The sequence below is a fragment of the Oenanthe melanoleuca genome, chromosome 2 (genome assembly GCF_029582105.1).
Source record: "Oenanthe melanoleuca isolate GR-GAL-2019-014 chromosome 2, OMel1.0, whole genome shotgun sequence".
Lineage (NCBI taxonomy): Eukaryota > Metazoa > Chordata > Aves > Passeriformes > Muscicapidae > Oenanthe > Oenanthe melanoleuca.
In genome coordinates, this window is record NC_079335.1 from 53,968,761 (window position 1) to 53,985,432 (window position 16,672).

The window sequence follows — 16,672 nt, forward strand, 5'->3', positions numbered from 1 at the left end:
CAAGAAATACCCCACTGTTTGTGAAGTTCCTGAATTACCTTCCCGAGCATGTCCATCTCGGTGGTACTGGGAGCGTCCTCCCCACCGGGGTCAGAGTACTGCCACGGTCGTCTCGTCTGCCAGCGAGCTTCCCGTTGCCCGCCTCTCAAACCCGTGTGCCGGGGAGCAGACCGGGTTTCGGCACCACTATGTGCCTGACCTGCAGGCTAGTGTGACCTGGTTGAAGACGAGACCAAAACGCTTACTTACAAACCAGCCGGACAGATCAACATCACACCAATGTGGTGAATGGTGAAGTGCAATTTATTTCCTGTGGGCACCTGCTTATATAACCGCGACGTACCCACGTGACTTCTTTTACAGTTACGTAACTTAGCAACTTAACGGAGAGGGAGGGGCCCTGCCTCCTCGTACATCCCGAGATCTTCCGTACGGTTATGGCTAACTGCAGGTGAGTGATCTCTTCTAGTCCTTGTCTCTTTTGTTATATTTTCTCTCACCTTGCCCAGTTGCAGTGAGGAGTGATACAGTGGGTTTGGTGAGTGCCTGGTGTTCAGCCAGCATCAAGTGCCCTGAAAGTAGAAGCATGAATTGAAATGTATGTCTCCTGTAAGATGTGTCTACAGGCCTTTTTTTCCTCTAGAACCAAGAGAGCAAAAGAACTAGAAAGTGCTAGAGAATCAATGTAGGAGCATAAACAGGAATATTTAAGCTTGAAATAAAAAATCCTGGGCAACTCAAACTTTATAGCTTTGGAACCTTTGCTGCTACCTCTGAGTTGGATCCAGTAATTCTGTGGGGAAACCAGGACTGCCTCTGAACAGAAAGCATAGCTGTTTACAGTGGCTTGATTACTCAAAGCACTATTCAATTCAAAGAAGAAATTCAAATATGCAATTAAAAAAAAAAAAAAAAGAAAACCAAAATAAAAAAAAACAACCCCCAATAACAAAACAAACAAATAAGCCTGTTAATGTTTTCCACTGAGTACTATGGTCAAAGCCGGTTTTCTCCAGTGCAATTTGGAGAACTTGGTCAAGTATCAGTCTACATTAATTCAGTTTTTAGACTCCCAAGAGCTGAGATTTTTCTTCAATATCTACTGAAATGTATGTCAAAGCATATTCATATTTTTTCTCTACTTGTTCTTTTCAAGCATCCAGACTAAGATTTTCCATTTCTATATTCCAAGCCTAAAATCGCCCAAAAAATTCTCTTTCACTGAATCTTCCCACCTTTTGCTTTTCACCATAAAATTGAATAGCTCCTTGACTGGGCTAAGACAGTGTAATTTCATAAACTGAGAACATTCTAAAACACAAAATATTCTAGTTCCTAATGACACATGACTATTTCAAGAGGATTAAGGGAGAAAGTGAGGGCTATTAAATAGTCAACAGTCACAGCAAGTCAGATTTGTATAGCAGTATGGGGAAAGTACATCAAGGCAGGTATATCAACCACCTTTATGCAATTCAAACAGATTTCCCAGGATCCTGCATTTCCAGTATGAAAAATCTTAGAAAAAATTTTTGTCTGGCACATCCTTTTCATCAGTGATTCTTTTAAATGTTGAATGATGCTCATAGAATTTTATATATTTTTGCTCAGTTATAACTGTTGTTGAATCCTTTGCTATTGACCCCTTTTATTTTATTACAGAAAATGCTAAAATGAAATATAAATCTGTGTCTGAAAAGTCATCATAACAAAGCTGAAAATTACGTAACAATTTTTCTCTGCAAAAAGAATATATGGGTGAAGAATGCTTTTCCTTGCACCATCCAGTATTCTCCTATATAAAGAGTTCAGAATATGTAAACTAGAGACTGCTGGTACAGAGGTGGAGAGTTGCACCTCATTTGAAATGGAATAGCATTTTTATTAATATGTTGAACATCTCATATGTTTAGCAATACTTCAATTCCTTCTTTGTTTCCTCTTCTATCTCTACATTTTATGCCTCCAAAAATAAAAATAATGAAGAAATTTGTCTGTAATTTTAGTTATTTAGATCAGCAATTCAAAGGTGAAAAACTAAAGCTTTCTTATAGACTACAAAATAGGTTTTGTTCTTTATTGTGTGAAAGTCTGCAAAAGCTACATGCTCAGTTTTTCCTACATTATGTCTGAAAAAATCATCCAGGTATTTTTGCTTCTGTAGAAAATAACATTTATATACATTAGATGTGTCTTTAAGGTTTGGCTGCTGTGGGATACATATAATTTGTGCTTGGGGTCTGCAAAAAGATAGGATACAGCAAAAGAAGGATCAGGAGTTGGACCTGCAATGAACTTCTGATCATACACAGCTCTAAACGTCAAAGTCTCTGTTTTGACAGTTCAGTCAGCTGCTGCACTGAAGTTGACTCTCATTTGGGGCTGCATCATCCATCTTCTATCTCATGGTCTTCTGGCATATTATCTCTGCATGCTGAATTCATCATCCTGGATACAGTTGTTCCAAATTAACATGCAAAACACTGAGCAGGTTTGGCTTCCTCCTGTCCATCATCTTCCAGAGCTTTGTTTAGTACCAAGGAGAAAATTTCAACAGCTTGGACACATGTCAGTATATGTAACTTAACCTTTGTGATTGAGTCATATCTCAGGTTCATTTTTATTTGACATTAGAGATGTTTCTATCACGTTTGATGCAACAATGTTTTCAGTGTCTCCTGGCAGGAGTTAAATCTTTAAATTCCTAGTAGCATCCATGGCAGCTGAGATTATTCCACAGGTATTTATGTTATGGTGTCTTTATAGTGTAGCAGATTTTTGCCTCAGTGACAAAATCCTTCCTAATAATTAATTCACTATTATTCTTTTCCAATTAAAATTACATAAATTAGCAAGTATGTTATAATTTATCATAGCTAGTACTCATCTGATATTTCAGATGTCAACTTTTTGTCTGACTTCCAAGATTACTGGTAAGAAGCATTTTCAAGAAACATGTTCACACTTCCAATTAGTGTTTATACCACAAAGAGCTTGATATACTATTGATCTCTCTTAGCATGGTTGCCAAAAATCTCTCCACTAGTGCAATATCCTGTAATTGCAGATATACAGATGAGAAAAAGAAAAAACATTCCCATTTTATGGGAATTAAATTTATTTTATATTTTAGAGTTGTTGAGAATACTGTATATCATATTCATGTGGAAATAAATTCACACTGAAGTCTCTATGACAGGTCTGCTTACAGACAATATTCTCATCACCTGCATACTCAAAGTCTAGATGTGTTTTCCTCCTTTTGGTAGTGAAGCAAATCTTCCCCAGGCTTCCCTCAGCCATACACAAATATTGGGAATGGAATCTTTAGCTTCAGTGTGGCTAAAGTACTCACTTTTTCAGGAGTGCAAAACACTAGGTCTGTGATGTGGTCAGAAAACCCATTGTAACAAGTAAAAGTGAATGCACTTCTCCATTCCTGACTGGTCTACCTTGACCAAGGTGCATGTGCACCTACCATAGCATTAGCCCTGGAACAAAAAGGGCATAATTGTGAAAAAATTACCCCAAATCTCTAGAATACTGGCTACAAAGGATCTTCATTTGGGTACAGAATGAGCTGAAAGTATCTTGAGTTTTAGGTGATTTCTGAAGATGTGGAGGAAATAATTTTTGCCTTGTGATTTTGATCCCGAATGGAAGCCACGGCTTGCTTTGGGAAAATAAACAAACCATGCAAATAAAATCTTTAAACTTTATAGTATTGAGAAAAGACAACAAAATAAACAAAACCTATATTTTTCTTCTCCTTAATGAAAACAAATATGTGATTTGGCAAAAATCACAAAAATTTTTATTACATTTGAAAAGTGTATGACCAAAACACCAAAAGTTCCTTTTCATATCACTGCTGCAATGTTTCAAGATAGTTGGAGTTCACATATCCTATGTTCTTCATGAAAGAAGGGTTCAGCTTCCATTTGTATTGTTATTTCCGGCAAATATCAATCCTGGTAAAAACTGAGGTGAGGATAGAGATTTGTGTCACAAAGAATAGCAAGCCAGGACTACATGGAAGAAAAAATAAACTGAAAGAGTTAGTCAAAACATTTACTTCAGACAAAAATTTTCCCGTCAAAAAATCAGACTGGAATGAAAACTTGAACCTTGTTTTTTATGTGCTCCCAAATCTACAGCTAGTTGCAAAATGTAACACCAAATCCTCACTTATAGTGTCATTTTCAACACTGTTTTTTGGATTTTTTTTCCAAATGTATTCACGATGTAAATTGCTACTCATTTTCTGTCACAATCAACACCTGTATTGATGCATTTTTAATATTTATCAAGGATCATATCTTGCGACATTTTTCAATTTGGCTGAAACAAAAATCTATTGAATGACCTGAAAGCTAGTCTCAGGCAAGAAAGAGTTTTAGGGAATAAGCTGTAAAAATCCCACTACGAGTTTGTAAGAAGTGGCCTCAGAAATTAGGACATCAGCCTTCAATGTCCCTCCATGAAAGAGCAGAAAATTCCTTAGCATCATGTTAAATTTTTGTCTAAATCCTTGGAGCTAAATTCCATCCTGAATATGCAATCTATATCAGTGGAGAGTATTTTCTTACTCAGCTCCAACAGTCTTCATTGTATTGACATATATATTCATAAGTTGATTTATTTCCCTTTTGTTTCCATACAGTCTTTTCTATCTTCCTCTATTTCATTTATGCTTTATATCTCTTGCTATAAATAAAATGCTGTTTTTATACGTTCTCCTTCAAGTGTAACACCTCTGGTCATCCTGTGATGAAGTGTCTGCTGTCAAGAGGAGTTGAGGGCATAGAGCTCTTCACATCATCAGCCTGTATCTTAGCTTTCAAAGACATTCCATTTCCTAGAATTCTTTGTACCCTATTTTTGTAAAAGACTTTGTATTGACCAGGAATCATTAGCACTACCAGACATAGACACTGACATGTCCAAACTAGTCTTCCTGACATTTCAGTGGCATTTTTCCTTAAGGATGATATTTGCTTTTTCCACATTGTCTTGGCAGGCAGCTTCTCCCACCAAGTCCTATAGATCATGATCAAGACAACACCTTTGTTGTCCCCACATCTGTCCTGTGCTCTCTCATTCCTATATATGGTTCATTTGATTAAAGCTTTGAAACTGGCAGAGCATTCTGACCTTTGTTTGTATCAGTCTGGCAGAAACCTATTTTAATTAAGAGCTTTCTACCAATTAGTCACATACATTTTTCATCTCTTACAGTATAGCAGGATCTGGTGGTACTCTAAGGAAATTCATAATCTTTAAAACTGGATTCAGAATGGCTAAGGGAGAAGAAAAACTCAGTAACAATGAAACAATTTTTCTCTATATTTTAGTCCCTTAAAGAACTAAATAACCTTTAATTCAGTGGGTCTCAATGCTTGAAATGCTTGGCATTCAGCTCCAGTAGCTGTACCTTCACAGGGCAGTGTTACTATTCCAAGCCTTTCCCTATATTTATATCTGGAGAGCTTCAGTGAATTGAAGGAGGTCATGCAAAGGAATAAAGCAATACAGAACTTGGTGTAATGCCATTATGAGGGATGATCTATACCTGTTTCAATTTAGTCATTGGCAATACTTCACAATAACTTTACTAAGCTAATGCCTACTGTTTTTCAGTGCATTATGTGTAACTGTAGGAAGCATTAACAGAAAGACTCCCCTAGACCAAGCTCATGAATTTGAACAGTAGGAAATGAGTCCTCCCACTAGTTGTATACCAGCACTGAAATTTCTGTTTCATGTTTCAATTGGTCCTAAATCAGAAAAAGGATTTCAAGACATGGCTGTGCATTTCATATAAAAATGTCAGCATTAAAGGAAACATGGATTACTGAGTCTCTCATTCAAAGAGTGATTTAATCATAGAGACATAGGATTACTCTTAAGCTCTCTCTTTGGCAAAAAAAAAAAAAAAAAAAAAAAAAAAAAAAAAAAAAAAAAAAGAAAAATGTTTTGTTGAATAGATTAGAAGAGCTTCATTACAATAAGACTCTGTCTCTCAATAGATAGGAGATAGATATTCAAATCCTTCACAGAAAGGTGGAGTTTGAATTCTCAGGGACTGAATGCCATGTTGATATTCAAGCTGCTTAAAAAAAGCCAGAGCATGACACATTAGCTTTGGATGTTTCCCCCAGCCACAATCTCTTCCTTTAACACCTCTATAAAAGAAGACTCATCTATACCTTTCCAAGTAGTCTTTTGCAACTGCCATATTAGTGTGATCAGATTCATTAGACTGAGATCCAGGGGCCGCTGTGGAAAATGTGTAAGCTCCTGACTAAGCTTAAAATTTGTCTAAGTTCTACACTTAGGTAGAGGAGAGTTCTGGGACATGCAGAAAGGCAAGATTAGGCAAAGGTAAAATGTTATCATGGAGTGATGCCTCAAGGCACCTTAAAAATTAGGGAGACAATGTAGAAAAAAGAGGTTTTGGATCACAGTACTGAAACAATGTGATTTAAATTTCAGTTTGTATTGAGTAAACCCTGGTTTCAGATAGTCTTCGTTCCAGCCAAAATATAACTTCATTTACTCAACTTTTGATTTACTATTTTTTTCTGCAGAATAAGCATTTTGGGCTCTTCTGACAAGAGTCATAGATTTCATCCATTTTTAATTGAAAGTTTTTGTTGGATTTTTTTGTTTGGGTTTGGGGTTTTTTTGTTTTTCTTTTTTTTTCTTTTTTTTTTTGTGCGTGACTTTTTTCTGTTTCTGTTTTGGGTGGGGGTTTTATGCTTTTGGTTTTTTTTTTGTTTTTTTTTTTTTTTTAGTTTAGTTCAGCTTGTTAGTTAAGAGATGGGAGCATGGAGCAAAGTCAAAGACAAACTACATTATTGTTTGTTGTGTGCTGGCAGTACACCAAGGAAGAGTAATTAAATAAACAGTCTTAGAGTCCAGCAACAGCGAGCACCTTAGGCAACAACTTCCAAAGGTGAACTACAGCTCCTAGGGAAGCCAAGTCTAGAATATAGTGTTATATTATATGACTAAATACAAACATGAAAATGGATGCCCTTGTGCAGGGAAAGGAGAAAGGAAAAGCAGAATAAAATTCTTGAGTTAACCTTCAGCATGCTTATTTCTAGTGATGGATGCTAGAGGAAAAAGTACTGTAACATAAGTTGAGATAAAGAACTAGAGACAGGGCTAAAAATATAATTCAGGTTACCTTTCTCTGTTCTCTTTTCCTCTCTTTGTCCCCTTTGTCCTCAACAAGGTTTCAGAAAAAAAAAATCATAATTTCTTTATTAATCAGAGAATCCAGCCAATGCAAAAATATTTTTAAGTTAAGTTAATAAATATAGGCTTATAATAAGAGCAATGCAGTCCCACAAAGAATTAGAAGGCATTTGTACATCTGAGATGATGATCTCCTCCCACTTTGGTCATATGTTAGTACTCTAATGTAAGGTTACTCAACAGGGCCAAGGCTACAGGTATTGATCAACACTTGTTAATATTTTTTGATCCGTGTGCCATTTCAAGCAATAGTGAAAGAAAATATATTCAAGCAATTGTGAAAAAAAGTATATGAAAAAAAATTGCCTCACTGCATCAGAAATAAATAGCTGAAGTCACGTGCTTATAGAGAAAAGAGCTCTTCTTTCTTCATTTTCAGGCTCTGTGCCTCATTTTGTGCCCATTGCTGTGCACTCATCTGTTTGTCCTCCCTCTCTTTCTAGTATTTAGCACATAAGCAGCATTTAACCACATAAAGCAAATAAACAATGTTACTCAGGACTTAATTTTCAGTAAATAAATGTCACGTCTTAGTTCCCTCCAAAATTCTTCAGCTGTTACTTTGCTTTCTCATGGGCATGTGAGAGTTTAAGCTTGGATTCAGAATACCTCATATTGTCACCAATTTATCAGTAGTTTAATTTCAATCAGATTCTCATCAGACTTGGGGAAGAGAGATAAAAAAGACAGAAGTGAAAGAGAGGGAATTAAATTGTTCTAGTGCCAGATAGGCTGAGGCAGTAGGCTGCAGTCAGCAGCCTCTGAAGGTAGTAAGGTCATGAAATTGCAAAAGGAATTTCATATGGAGGACATCTTTCTTTTGACAGCAAATTGGAGGCAGCAGTCTTTTGGAGCATAAGCTTTTGGTAATTTGGGATAATATTTTGGCTTTGGCTTTGTTTTGGTTGTTTTGTTTTTTTTTTTTGCTTGCAATGGAACATGCTTTTAAATTCTTGACTGCTGGATGTGAGGGAAGTGAAGCATAGTCTTGGTTTATAATAGTCTATATGAATGAGAGTTGAGTATATGCATAACAAAAGTCCTGTTTACCTTCTTCTTTAGCTAGGGTGTGTTTCCCATTTCTTTGCCTTCATTTGAGGGAAAGGAGTTTTCAATGAATAGAGCAAATTTTTAAAAATTGTGGAATAAATGCTAAGGTACTTCTCATTTCCCATGATCAAAGCTGTCAAGTGTGTTTTTCTTTCTTTTAGTTTGTGGGATTTTTAATTTTTTTTCAGTATTGTAATCTCAATGGAAATGGCATATCCAATTAACAGTGCATAGAAATAGACTTCAGGCAAAAAGCCCACACAATTAATGGAAACCAGACTCAAGGATATGTGGCAGTGAAAGCAATACAAAAAAATAAAATATATATAAGCATGGAAAAACTTCACCTCCCATGTACTTGACTTTAACCCTGTGCAAATCTACAATTTGAGAAGGAATTCAAACATGTTATTTGCAGTGTTTCCTTTCTGATGAGAAATAACAACAGGTATAGGCTGTATTAATCTGATGCAGAGCAGAATGCAATTGTAACTGAAAAATTTAATGACAAGGTCGAGTTAACATATTTGGATTTGTGCTGGTTCTTGTTGTCTAAAGTGAAAACAAAACATGTTCCAAACTGCTGTAATTAACACATAACGGTAGAGAAATTAAAGATTTCTATTTAAAATCCAAAAGAAATAAACTTATGCTATGAAATTTGGGTAGCAGGGATATAGATGTAAATTTGGATGACTTCATTTTGTCCAAAATACAGAGTGAGATTTGAGTGTGTATTTGCTTCCCCTTATCCCCAGCAAAAATCAAGACTTGGAGAGCAGAGACATGAGACACATGCAGAGCTGCTGTGCACTTAAAATAAGAAAATTTTGGTTACTCAGAAGGAATGCTGCAGCACAGGCAAAAAGATGAATTGACACTTGAGTACAGAAGTGCAGCCTGGAGAATGAGAAAGTGGATTCAAGCATGAGGCTTTGAGTAACAATCATGAGAGATCCACTAGTGAAAATTCGCATGTGTCCGTGAGTCAGAAATGCCATATTGGACTTTTTGTGTATCAAATGATCAACTTCTGTTAAGAGGAAGCTTTATCAGGAAAAAAACAAAAAACTAATATTTTAGTCTCTTTTCTTTCTAGGACTAATTAGAATATTTAATTCTTTGCCAAGAGATGCACTCCAAAGTAGTTCTGATGATGTGATTTTGAAAATTTGCTTGAGAAACAATTCCAGATTTGTCCCATGCACAGGTGTGATACGTTCTATTTCCTATGTCAAGTAGATGGGACATTGAGTCTGACTCATAATCAGCTTCTTTAAAGTATCATTGTTTCTCCTCCCAAATAGGCTGTGGGACAGTGAATTTTGATACATGTACCAGCCTTGCTGGTGTGGAAAGAAAACTGCTGCATGCTGTTGCGCTTTACCACTATTCCTCTACAAGGACATTGGATGATACTACATTATTTTTTAACTACAGGAGCTCTAAACTGTTTGTGTCCCTGTTTGTTGCATAGAATATGGATCATTTTTCTCAGATATATCAAATATTCCATGTAGGCAACAAAACAACTGCAGCTGGTTTGTTACTCCTTAAATTAACAGAAGAGAGACAGTCTCCTTCAACTGTGTCAAAAAGATTCCTTTTTGAAATAATTGAAACCATTCTTCTAGTAAAAGTGCTTCCTACTCTTGATTTACTGCTGAATTCTTTGCCATAATGTTGCAGAAACCATCTTGTAATGTAAGGTCATTTTCAGCTCCTAGAGGGTAATTTTACAAAAATTTGTTATAAGAAAACAGATTTTAAAATATAACAATCTCAATTTCTTAGGAAACATAGATGAACAGAGTGCTAAGTTTTGTTTGTTTTCACTTTCAAGAGGACAATGTGCTTGAAATTATAGGTACAATGTAAAAGTGTTAATACCTTAATAGCATTCTCAGACTTTGAGAAACAAATTAAATACTGGTTTACTATGATTTAAATTAAACTAGTTGTGTGATGACTTAAAATGTTTAGGTAATATAAACTTCTGATCCTTTTTTAAAATTTTATCAAAATGTTGAGATTAAGGATTGCATGCATAGACTTCCTGCAGACATTTCTAGAGGAGATTCCAGGCAATCACAAGTCAAAAAATAAATTATACTTTGCAAATATATTTTTACCAAAAAAAAAAAAAAAAAAAAAAAAAATACAAAAAAGTTGAAGTAACCATGAAAATAATGACAGAATTTAAATTTAATTTCAGGTGTAAAAATAACAGACCCACAAACAAAAATATGATTGCATTTCTGTAATTCTTCAAATGGAGATGTGATATTTCCTTCTCTCCTATGTTTTTTGAAATATAATTCACATATAATTAATCTTTATAGGTCTGGATTTGTATTTACTCATGAGTATTCTGCTAAGTGCTACCTATAGGTTTTCTTTGGATATTCACTTACACAGTCTAAATATGTATATTTGGAATTAAGTTGTTAGATAAAAGAATAAGCACAAGCATGTCTCACTTAAGAAATTAGTTATAATTTCATACTTTTCTGTCATTCTACAGAACTTGAAGAAAGCAAGGAGAAAAAATACAGCTATTGGAAAGCTTCTTCATTGGGAAAGAAGTCCTAGGGGAAAAAACCCATCTAGATATGTAGCTATTTTTGTAGAGTACTGACGCCTTACATTAGTTAGGAATTTCAAGGAGAATGAAGTATGTGAGTACTTTGCTTAAAATTCTTCATCCTTTAAATGAGTGCTTTGGAGCTATTAGCTTACATCTTTATGATTTATCAAAAGTGAAGGCTACTCCTTAATTTCCACAAGTCAAAATAACAATGATAAATAGTAATGAAAAGACGTTAATAACACCACACCATTGAGTTTTCTTTTTTAAAAAAAACCTTTCATTCTCATACTCCTTTTTCACTCACAGACAGCTGAAGAATCATCTTCTCTATGACTTATTTCAGAATTAGTGTTTATGAAAAAGTTGACCACTCTGTGCTTCCACTACCTAAAGCTTTAAGAACCCTGGTAAAGTTCTTAACTGGAATTTGGAGATGAACTTTCTCCATGTAAAATTGAATATAAACATGAGATTTATAAAATCTGGTTTCATATTGTGGGTGTACTATCAGCACTGATCAATGTCAGTTGGAAGAAAGAAATTCACAGGAACTTAATAGTTTATTTGAAACAAACAAATTAACTCCCTCATTACAGATATGATAGGAATATATAGCAGCAATTGCTTTTCAGTGTAGTTCAGAAATGGTTCTCTTAGTAAATTTTTGTCAGAAAAATTTAGCTCTTAGTTGGGACATCTGTCCTTCAAAGGAGGATGTAAGGATTCAATTTCATATAAAAAATGTAGAGTTTTCTGTCAAAAACAGTTGGAGATTGCAATGATTTAAGGAGAAGGATTCTTTCTTGCTTTTAAAAAGCTGTGCTGTTTCACATGATTAGTACTCTGATCTGGCTGAGTGATTACTGCCCAAATATTGGTCTATGCATACATTCTTATGCCTTCAGTATATGTTTTAAGAAAGACACTAAGCCATTAGTCTGGCTTCTTCTCTAACTTATTCTAACTTTTTCAACTGCATCTTGTTAGACCCACAGAATTGTGCTAAGCCCCCAGTAATTATGTGTAATTTAATTCAAAGCAGCATGGTATAATTGTTTTTTTTTCTACTAAAAAGCAAGCTCACAGGAAAAGTAGTGTTCTTTTTTTAGCTGCTGCCCTTAAATTTTCTGACTACCTGACATTGCCTGAAACTCTCCAAGTTCAGCAGCTAAAGAGAAGTCACACTAAGCTTCCTGCATCAATCCCCCACCTTTCTGCAATCATATAATTGTCTTCTGAATACTTTCCAAGCAGTATTCCAAACTGATTATTGATTCATGCTAAGGGTGAACAGCACACATACTGTTATACTTGTCTTTTCTGAACATTGGAATCATATTCAGTATTAACCCCCCTTTGAAGTGAAGCACTGTGCTGCCAATAAATTCTACTGTGTCATGGCACAGTTCTCAGGACAACACAAGTCGTTTAAAATGATACATTCCTTAATTACCTTAACCATTAAACTTTCCTCTGTCTTCTTCATCAGCAAGGGCTTCAAGATTTTTCTGAAACTGACGTTCTCCAAGGAGCTTTAGGGGAGTAAAAAATCAGATTTCTTTTGAATGCCAGTAAGTTCTCAGTACTAAACTCTCTTGTATTCCTTGAAAAATTCTGTCTTAAATACCTTCCTTTTTTAAAAAAACAAAAACCCAGTGCATCACTTACAGTTTCAAGACCTACTTGATATCTGTGTAGAATAAAAGGTCATTTATTTTAGGTGGCTTCTTTAGGGATTAATATTCTAGCCATAAGAGTGAATATTAGAGATGAGATTCTTCACAGGAAGATACACTAGATGCTGAAGAGAGTAGTTATGGAATAAATTGCCCTCAGAAGAAATACCCTACCTACCTTTTCTCCACAGCTAGAAGCTGTCGTACACTTTAAGACATGAAAAATTGTTATCAAAATTTGGAAGAAAAGTAATATTTTTCTGATAAAAGTCTTGAAATTCCTGGGTTGTCAGTTGTCCAATTGTCCTTTTTTTAAATTTTTTTTTAAAATCTATTTTAAATCTATACTCCCACCTTATGAGTAATTTTCAGCTCTTGGTCTCCGTGGTATTGTATGGCAATTAGTGAATTAAATCACTTCATCTTAGGCAGAGCCATCATCACCAGAGTTACTAAATCCATTAATGAACACGTTTTTAGTAGATACACAGAAGGCCTCTGTGATGTACAGAAGCAGAATCTCTTTGTTTCACAAAGAGGACTGGGGCACACAGCTCCTCACTGGTCTGACAGAAATTAATGGAAATTGTACACCTAAGCACCTTTGAGGATCCGCAACAAAGAGATTAAATGACTTCCTCAAGGTCATTCCTGAAGGAGTTTTTCAGTCAAAAAGTAGTTCCCTAAATCCACAAGTCTTAACTTCTCCAAGCTATGTTCTCCTTTGGTTTTTGGATTAGGGAGACAGAATTAACAGAATACTTTAGGTAATATCATTCTGAAAGCTGCTGAAACAAATTATCATGTTTTTTTATACCACTCCTTTATATGAGGACTAGAGAAGACAGAAATAAAAAAAAAAAAAATGCCGTTGTTTTACCAAACTCTTTATCTTATGGATGTATATTTGAAGAAGATAACACTGCCCTTTTTTTCTGTAAGTTAGTCAGGAACCTCAGGGGAAAAATAAGATGAATTCTCAAGGTGGAATAATGCTTCAAAATTAAGATATAAAGTCCCTAAAACTCTATCTCATAAAACTGAAAAAATACAAACATGCATCATCTATAACATGTACTATCTGCATGGAATTTGCTTACAGTAAAAAATCAACCACAGGGTTTTTTGCAAGCAGCCAGGGGAGAATCACAATGACAAACCATTCACTCTTTAGTTAAGCATTTGCAATGACATTTTTCAAGAAGTCTAAAATTAGGCACTGATAGTGTGCTGACATTCAGTGAAAAATGGATTTCTTCCATTTTAAGAAGTTGTCTTTTTAAAAGCTCTGTTGGAAAACTCCATTGTGGAGGCATGATTAATGCCTGAAAGACAGGCTAAGAATATGGAACTGGAGCCTTTACAGAGGTGCTCTCTGTGGCAAATAAATTGTTCCTCCATTTTTATTCACCTCTTCCTATTTCCCTACTTCCTTTATCACTCTACCCCACAGCTGCTATCAACATTCATGGATTTGATCTCCCTCCTCAATAAAATCTTCTGTAATTTTTATCCTTGTGATGCTTAGATGAAAACTGAGTTCCTGAGGGACTGTGTACCACATTGCCCATGGATTGTGAGCTGAACTATAAATAGCACCCGTGGCCACATCCTGTCTCCCTATTTTTGTGTGGTAACAGTAATACCTTTGCTTTCAAGAGCAACTTCCAAATTATTTGATTTTTTGTGCTCAAAGGGAGTCTTGATTTATGGATGTGCTTTCTGGTGCTTTGTAGCAACAAAAGGAAAGTAATTCAAATAATGGGGGATTGTTGACAGACTGGGTGTCTGAACTCCCAAATTTAAGCAGCAAAATCAGAGATTGAACAGAGTGAGAGCCAGCATATCCCCCATGAATCTCCAGGGACACAAGGTGAGAGCTGAAGGATCTTGCTGTTAGTAATGCTTCTAAGGAATGGTATATCTGTACTGAGCCATAACATCTTTTATATAGTTTGTTCCTTGCAGCCAACTTGCAATTTGCAATTATTCAAATAATTACTTTTCTTTTTTTTAAACTTTTTTTTTCTTTTTTTCCCTATGTGATTTGCCCTGTTATGAAGTATTAACCATTTTGATGGCCTGTATTAAAAAAAAAAAAATTGAAACAAAGAAAAACACTGTCTTGTACCAAAAAGCTAAATATAATTGCATCACAGTATTTTATGGAGCTTTAAACTCTGAACCAAATATTGAATGTTTTTTAATTGCCTTCATCAATCCTTAGGGAAAACATGATTTTTACATGAAAGGATTTTTTGTTTTAACCATTTAGGTAAAAAAAACCCAAACCAACATTATAGTATCACACTCTTATAGAACAATTATAGATTTCAGAACACTTTAAAAAGGAGTTTAGAACTCATTTTAGGGCATTGAAGCTAATTTTAGTTGATTTTCTGTTATATCATGATACTATGATTATGTAGGTGACTTATAAAGTAATTTTGCAGAGTCATAACATATGCAAAAGGACTGTGACAACTGTAGTTGAGGTAGATTATACTGAAATTGCAGTTCTGATAATGGTTCTCATACTCATTGTTTTGTTTGGGTAGATACTGGCAAATAAAGATTCAACTTTAAAAAAGTCGAGTAAAAAGGACTGACAATATAATTTTACATAGTATAAGCTTATAAATACTTTCTTAAGAAAATATATATATTTTAATTGCTATAATTTTGTTCAAATTATATATATAAACACATAGTGGTAAAGCAAGTGAAGGTACAACCAAAATAGTTCTCTTGTAGAAAACCACAGAATTTAAAGAGTTCACATGTCTGTATGTGCTTAGATGTCATCTAGTCCATTAAATAAGCAGAGCTACAGAAATTTTTCAGAGGCTTTAGAAGCTGCTCCCTCAGTTTACCTCAAACAGTAAAAGACAGTGGTCTTTTTCAGCTGCATCCCTTATCTTCATATTCCTCACATTCCTCACTCCTCACACAGCTCACCCATGACACCCCTGAGAACATTTCTTTTTTAGAAACAGAGCTTCTGGAATCTCTTGCTGTGAGAATATTTCTCTCTCCATGGTGGTGCTCTGACACTCTACTGCAGAGCTGTTCCTGATTAAGAAATATTCCCCCTCATTAGAAAAAAAAAAATAGAACAATAATTGTGCAGCAATTGTTTTGGAGATGTAAACCACCTACCTTAGCAGACAATGCATAAATGCCAGTATTGCTATAGATCACCTGAGTCCTGTGCTTTGTTCTCATCCACACTGATGATGTCTATCAGATTTTTCCCAGCTGGCATTTCCAAGCATTCATTTCCTAAGTTGTTTTTGCATATTTTGTGCAGAGCCTTGTTATCATAAACCCAGCAAAATTTGGCCTTGAACAAATTATAATTAAGAGATAGTAATATGTTATTAGAATTTTTTTTCTTGGGACACGGAGTCTTTAGAGTTTTCTGTGTGAGATATATCTTACTTAAAAATAAGATTTAAAACAGCAAAAAAAACCTGAACAACTCCAAAAAAAAAACAAAAACAAAAACAAAAACAAAACAAAAAACAAAAAACAAAAACAAAAACAAAAACAAAACAAACCACCCAAACAAAATTTAAAAACCCAACCAATAAAAAATAAAGGGTTAATTTACAGAAACCTCGGACTGGAGGGATCTGTATGTAGTTTTGCAATGTGGTAAGAATTCAGAAAATGTAAGGGAAATCATTGCAAAAAGTTGTATATCCTTAGACTCATTATTTTAAAAACCTGCTGAGGAATGTCTGTTACCAGTTAACAAACTAAGTGATGGCCTTTAAATTATCTCCTTGATAAATACCCAGATAATTTATCAAGAAGTAAGTTTCCTTTTGAAAGAATAGATCCATATTTTAAGCTCAGTAACTGCTAGAAGAATGTACTGCTATTTTGGACATCATTATCAGAATCATCTATGTTATAGTATATTATATTACTGATATTACTGTTGAACAATTTCATAGTTATCAGTATTCAGTAACCCCAGGCATGGTTTATCATGGCTTTTCAGATTGATTAAAAATAATTATTTTTAGTTTTCACATTCTGTGATCTTAAAGTCAGCAAACAGTTCCACTTTTTCTCCTCTTCC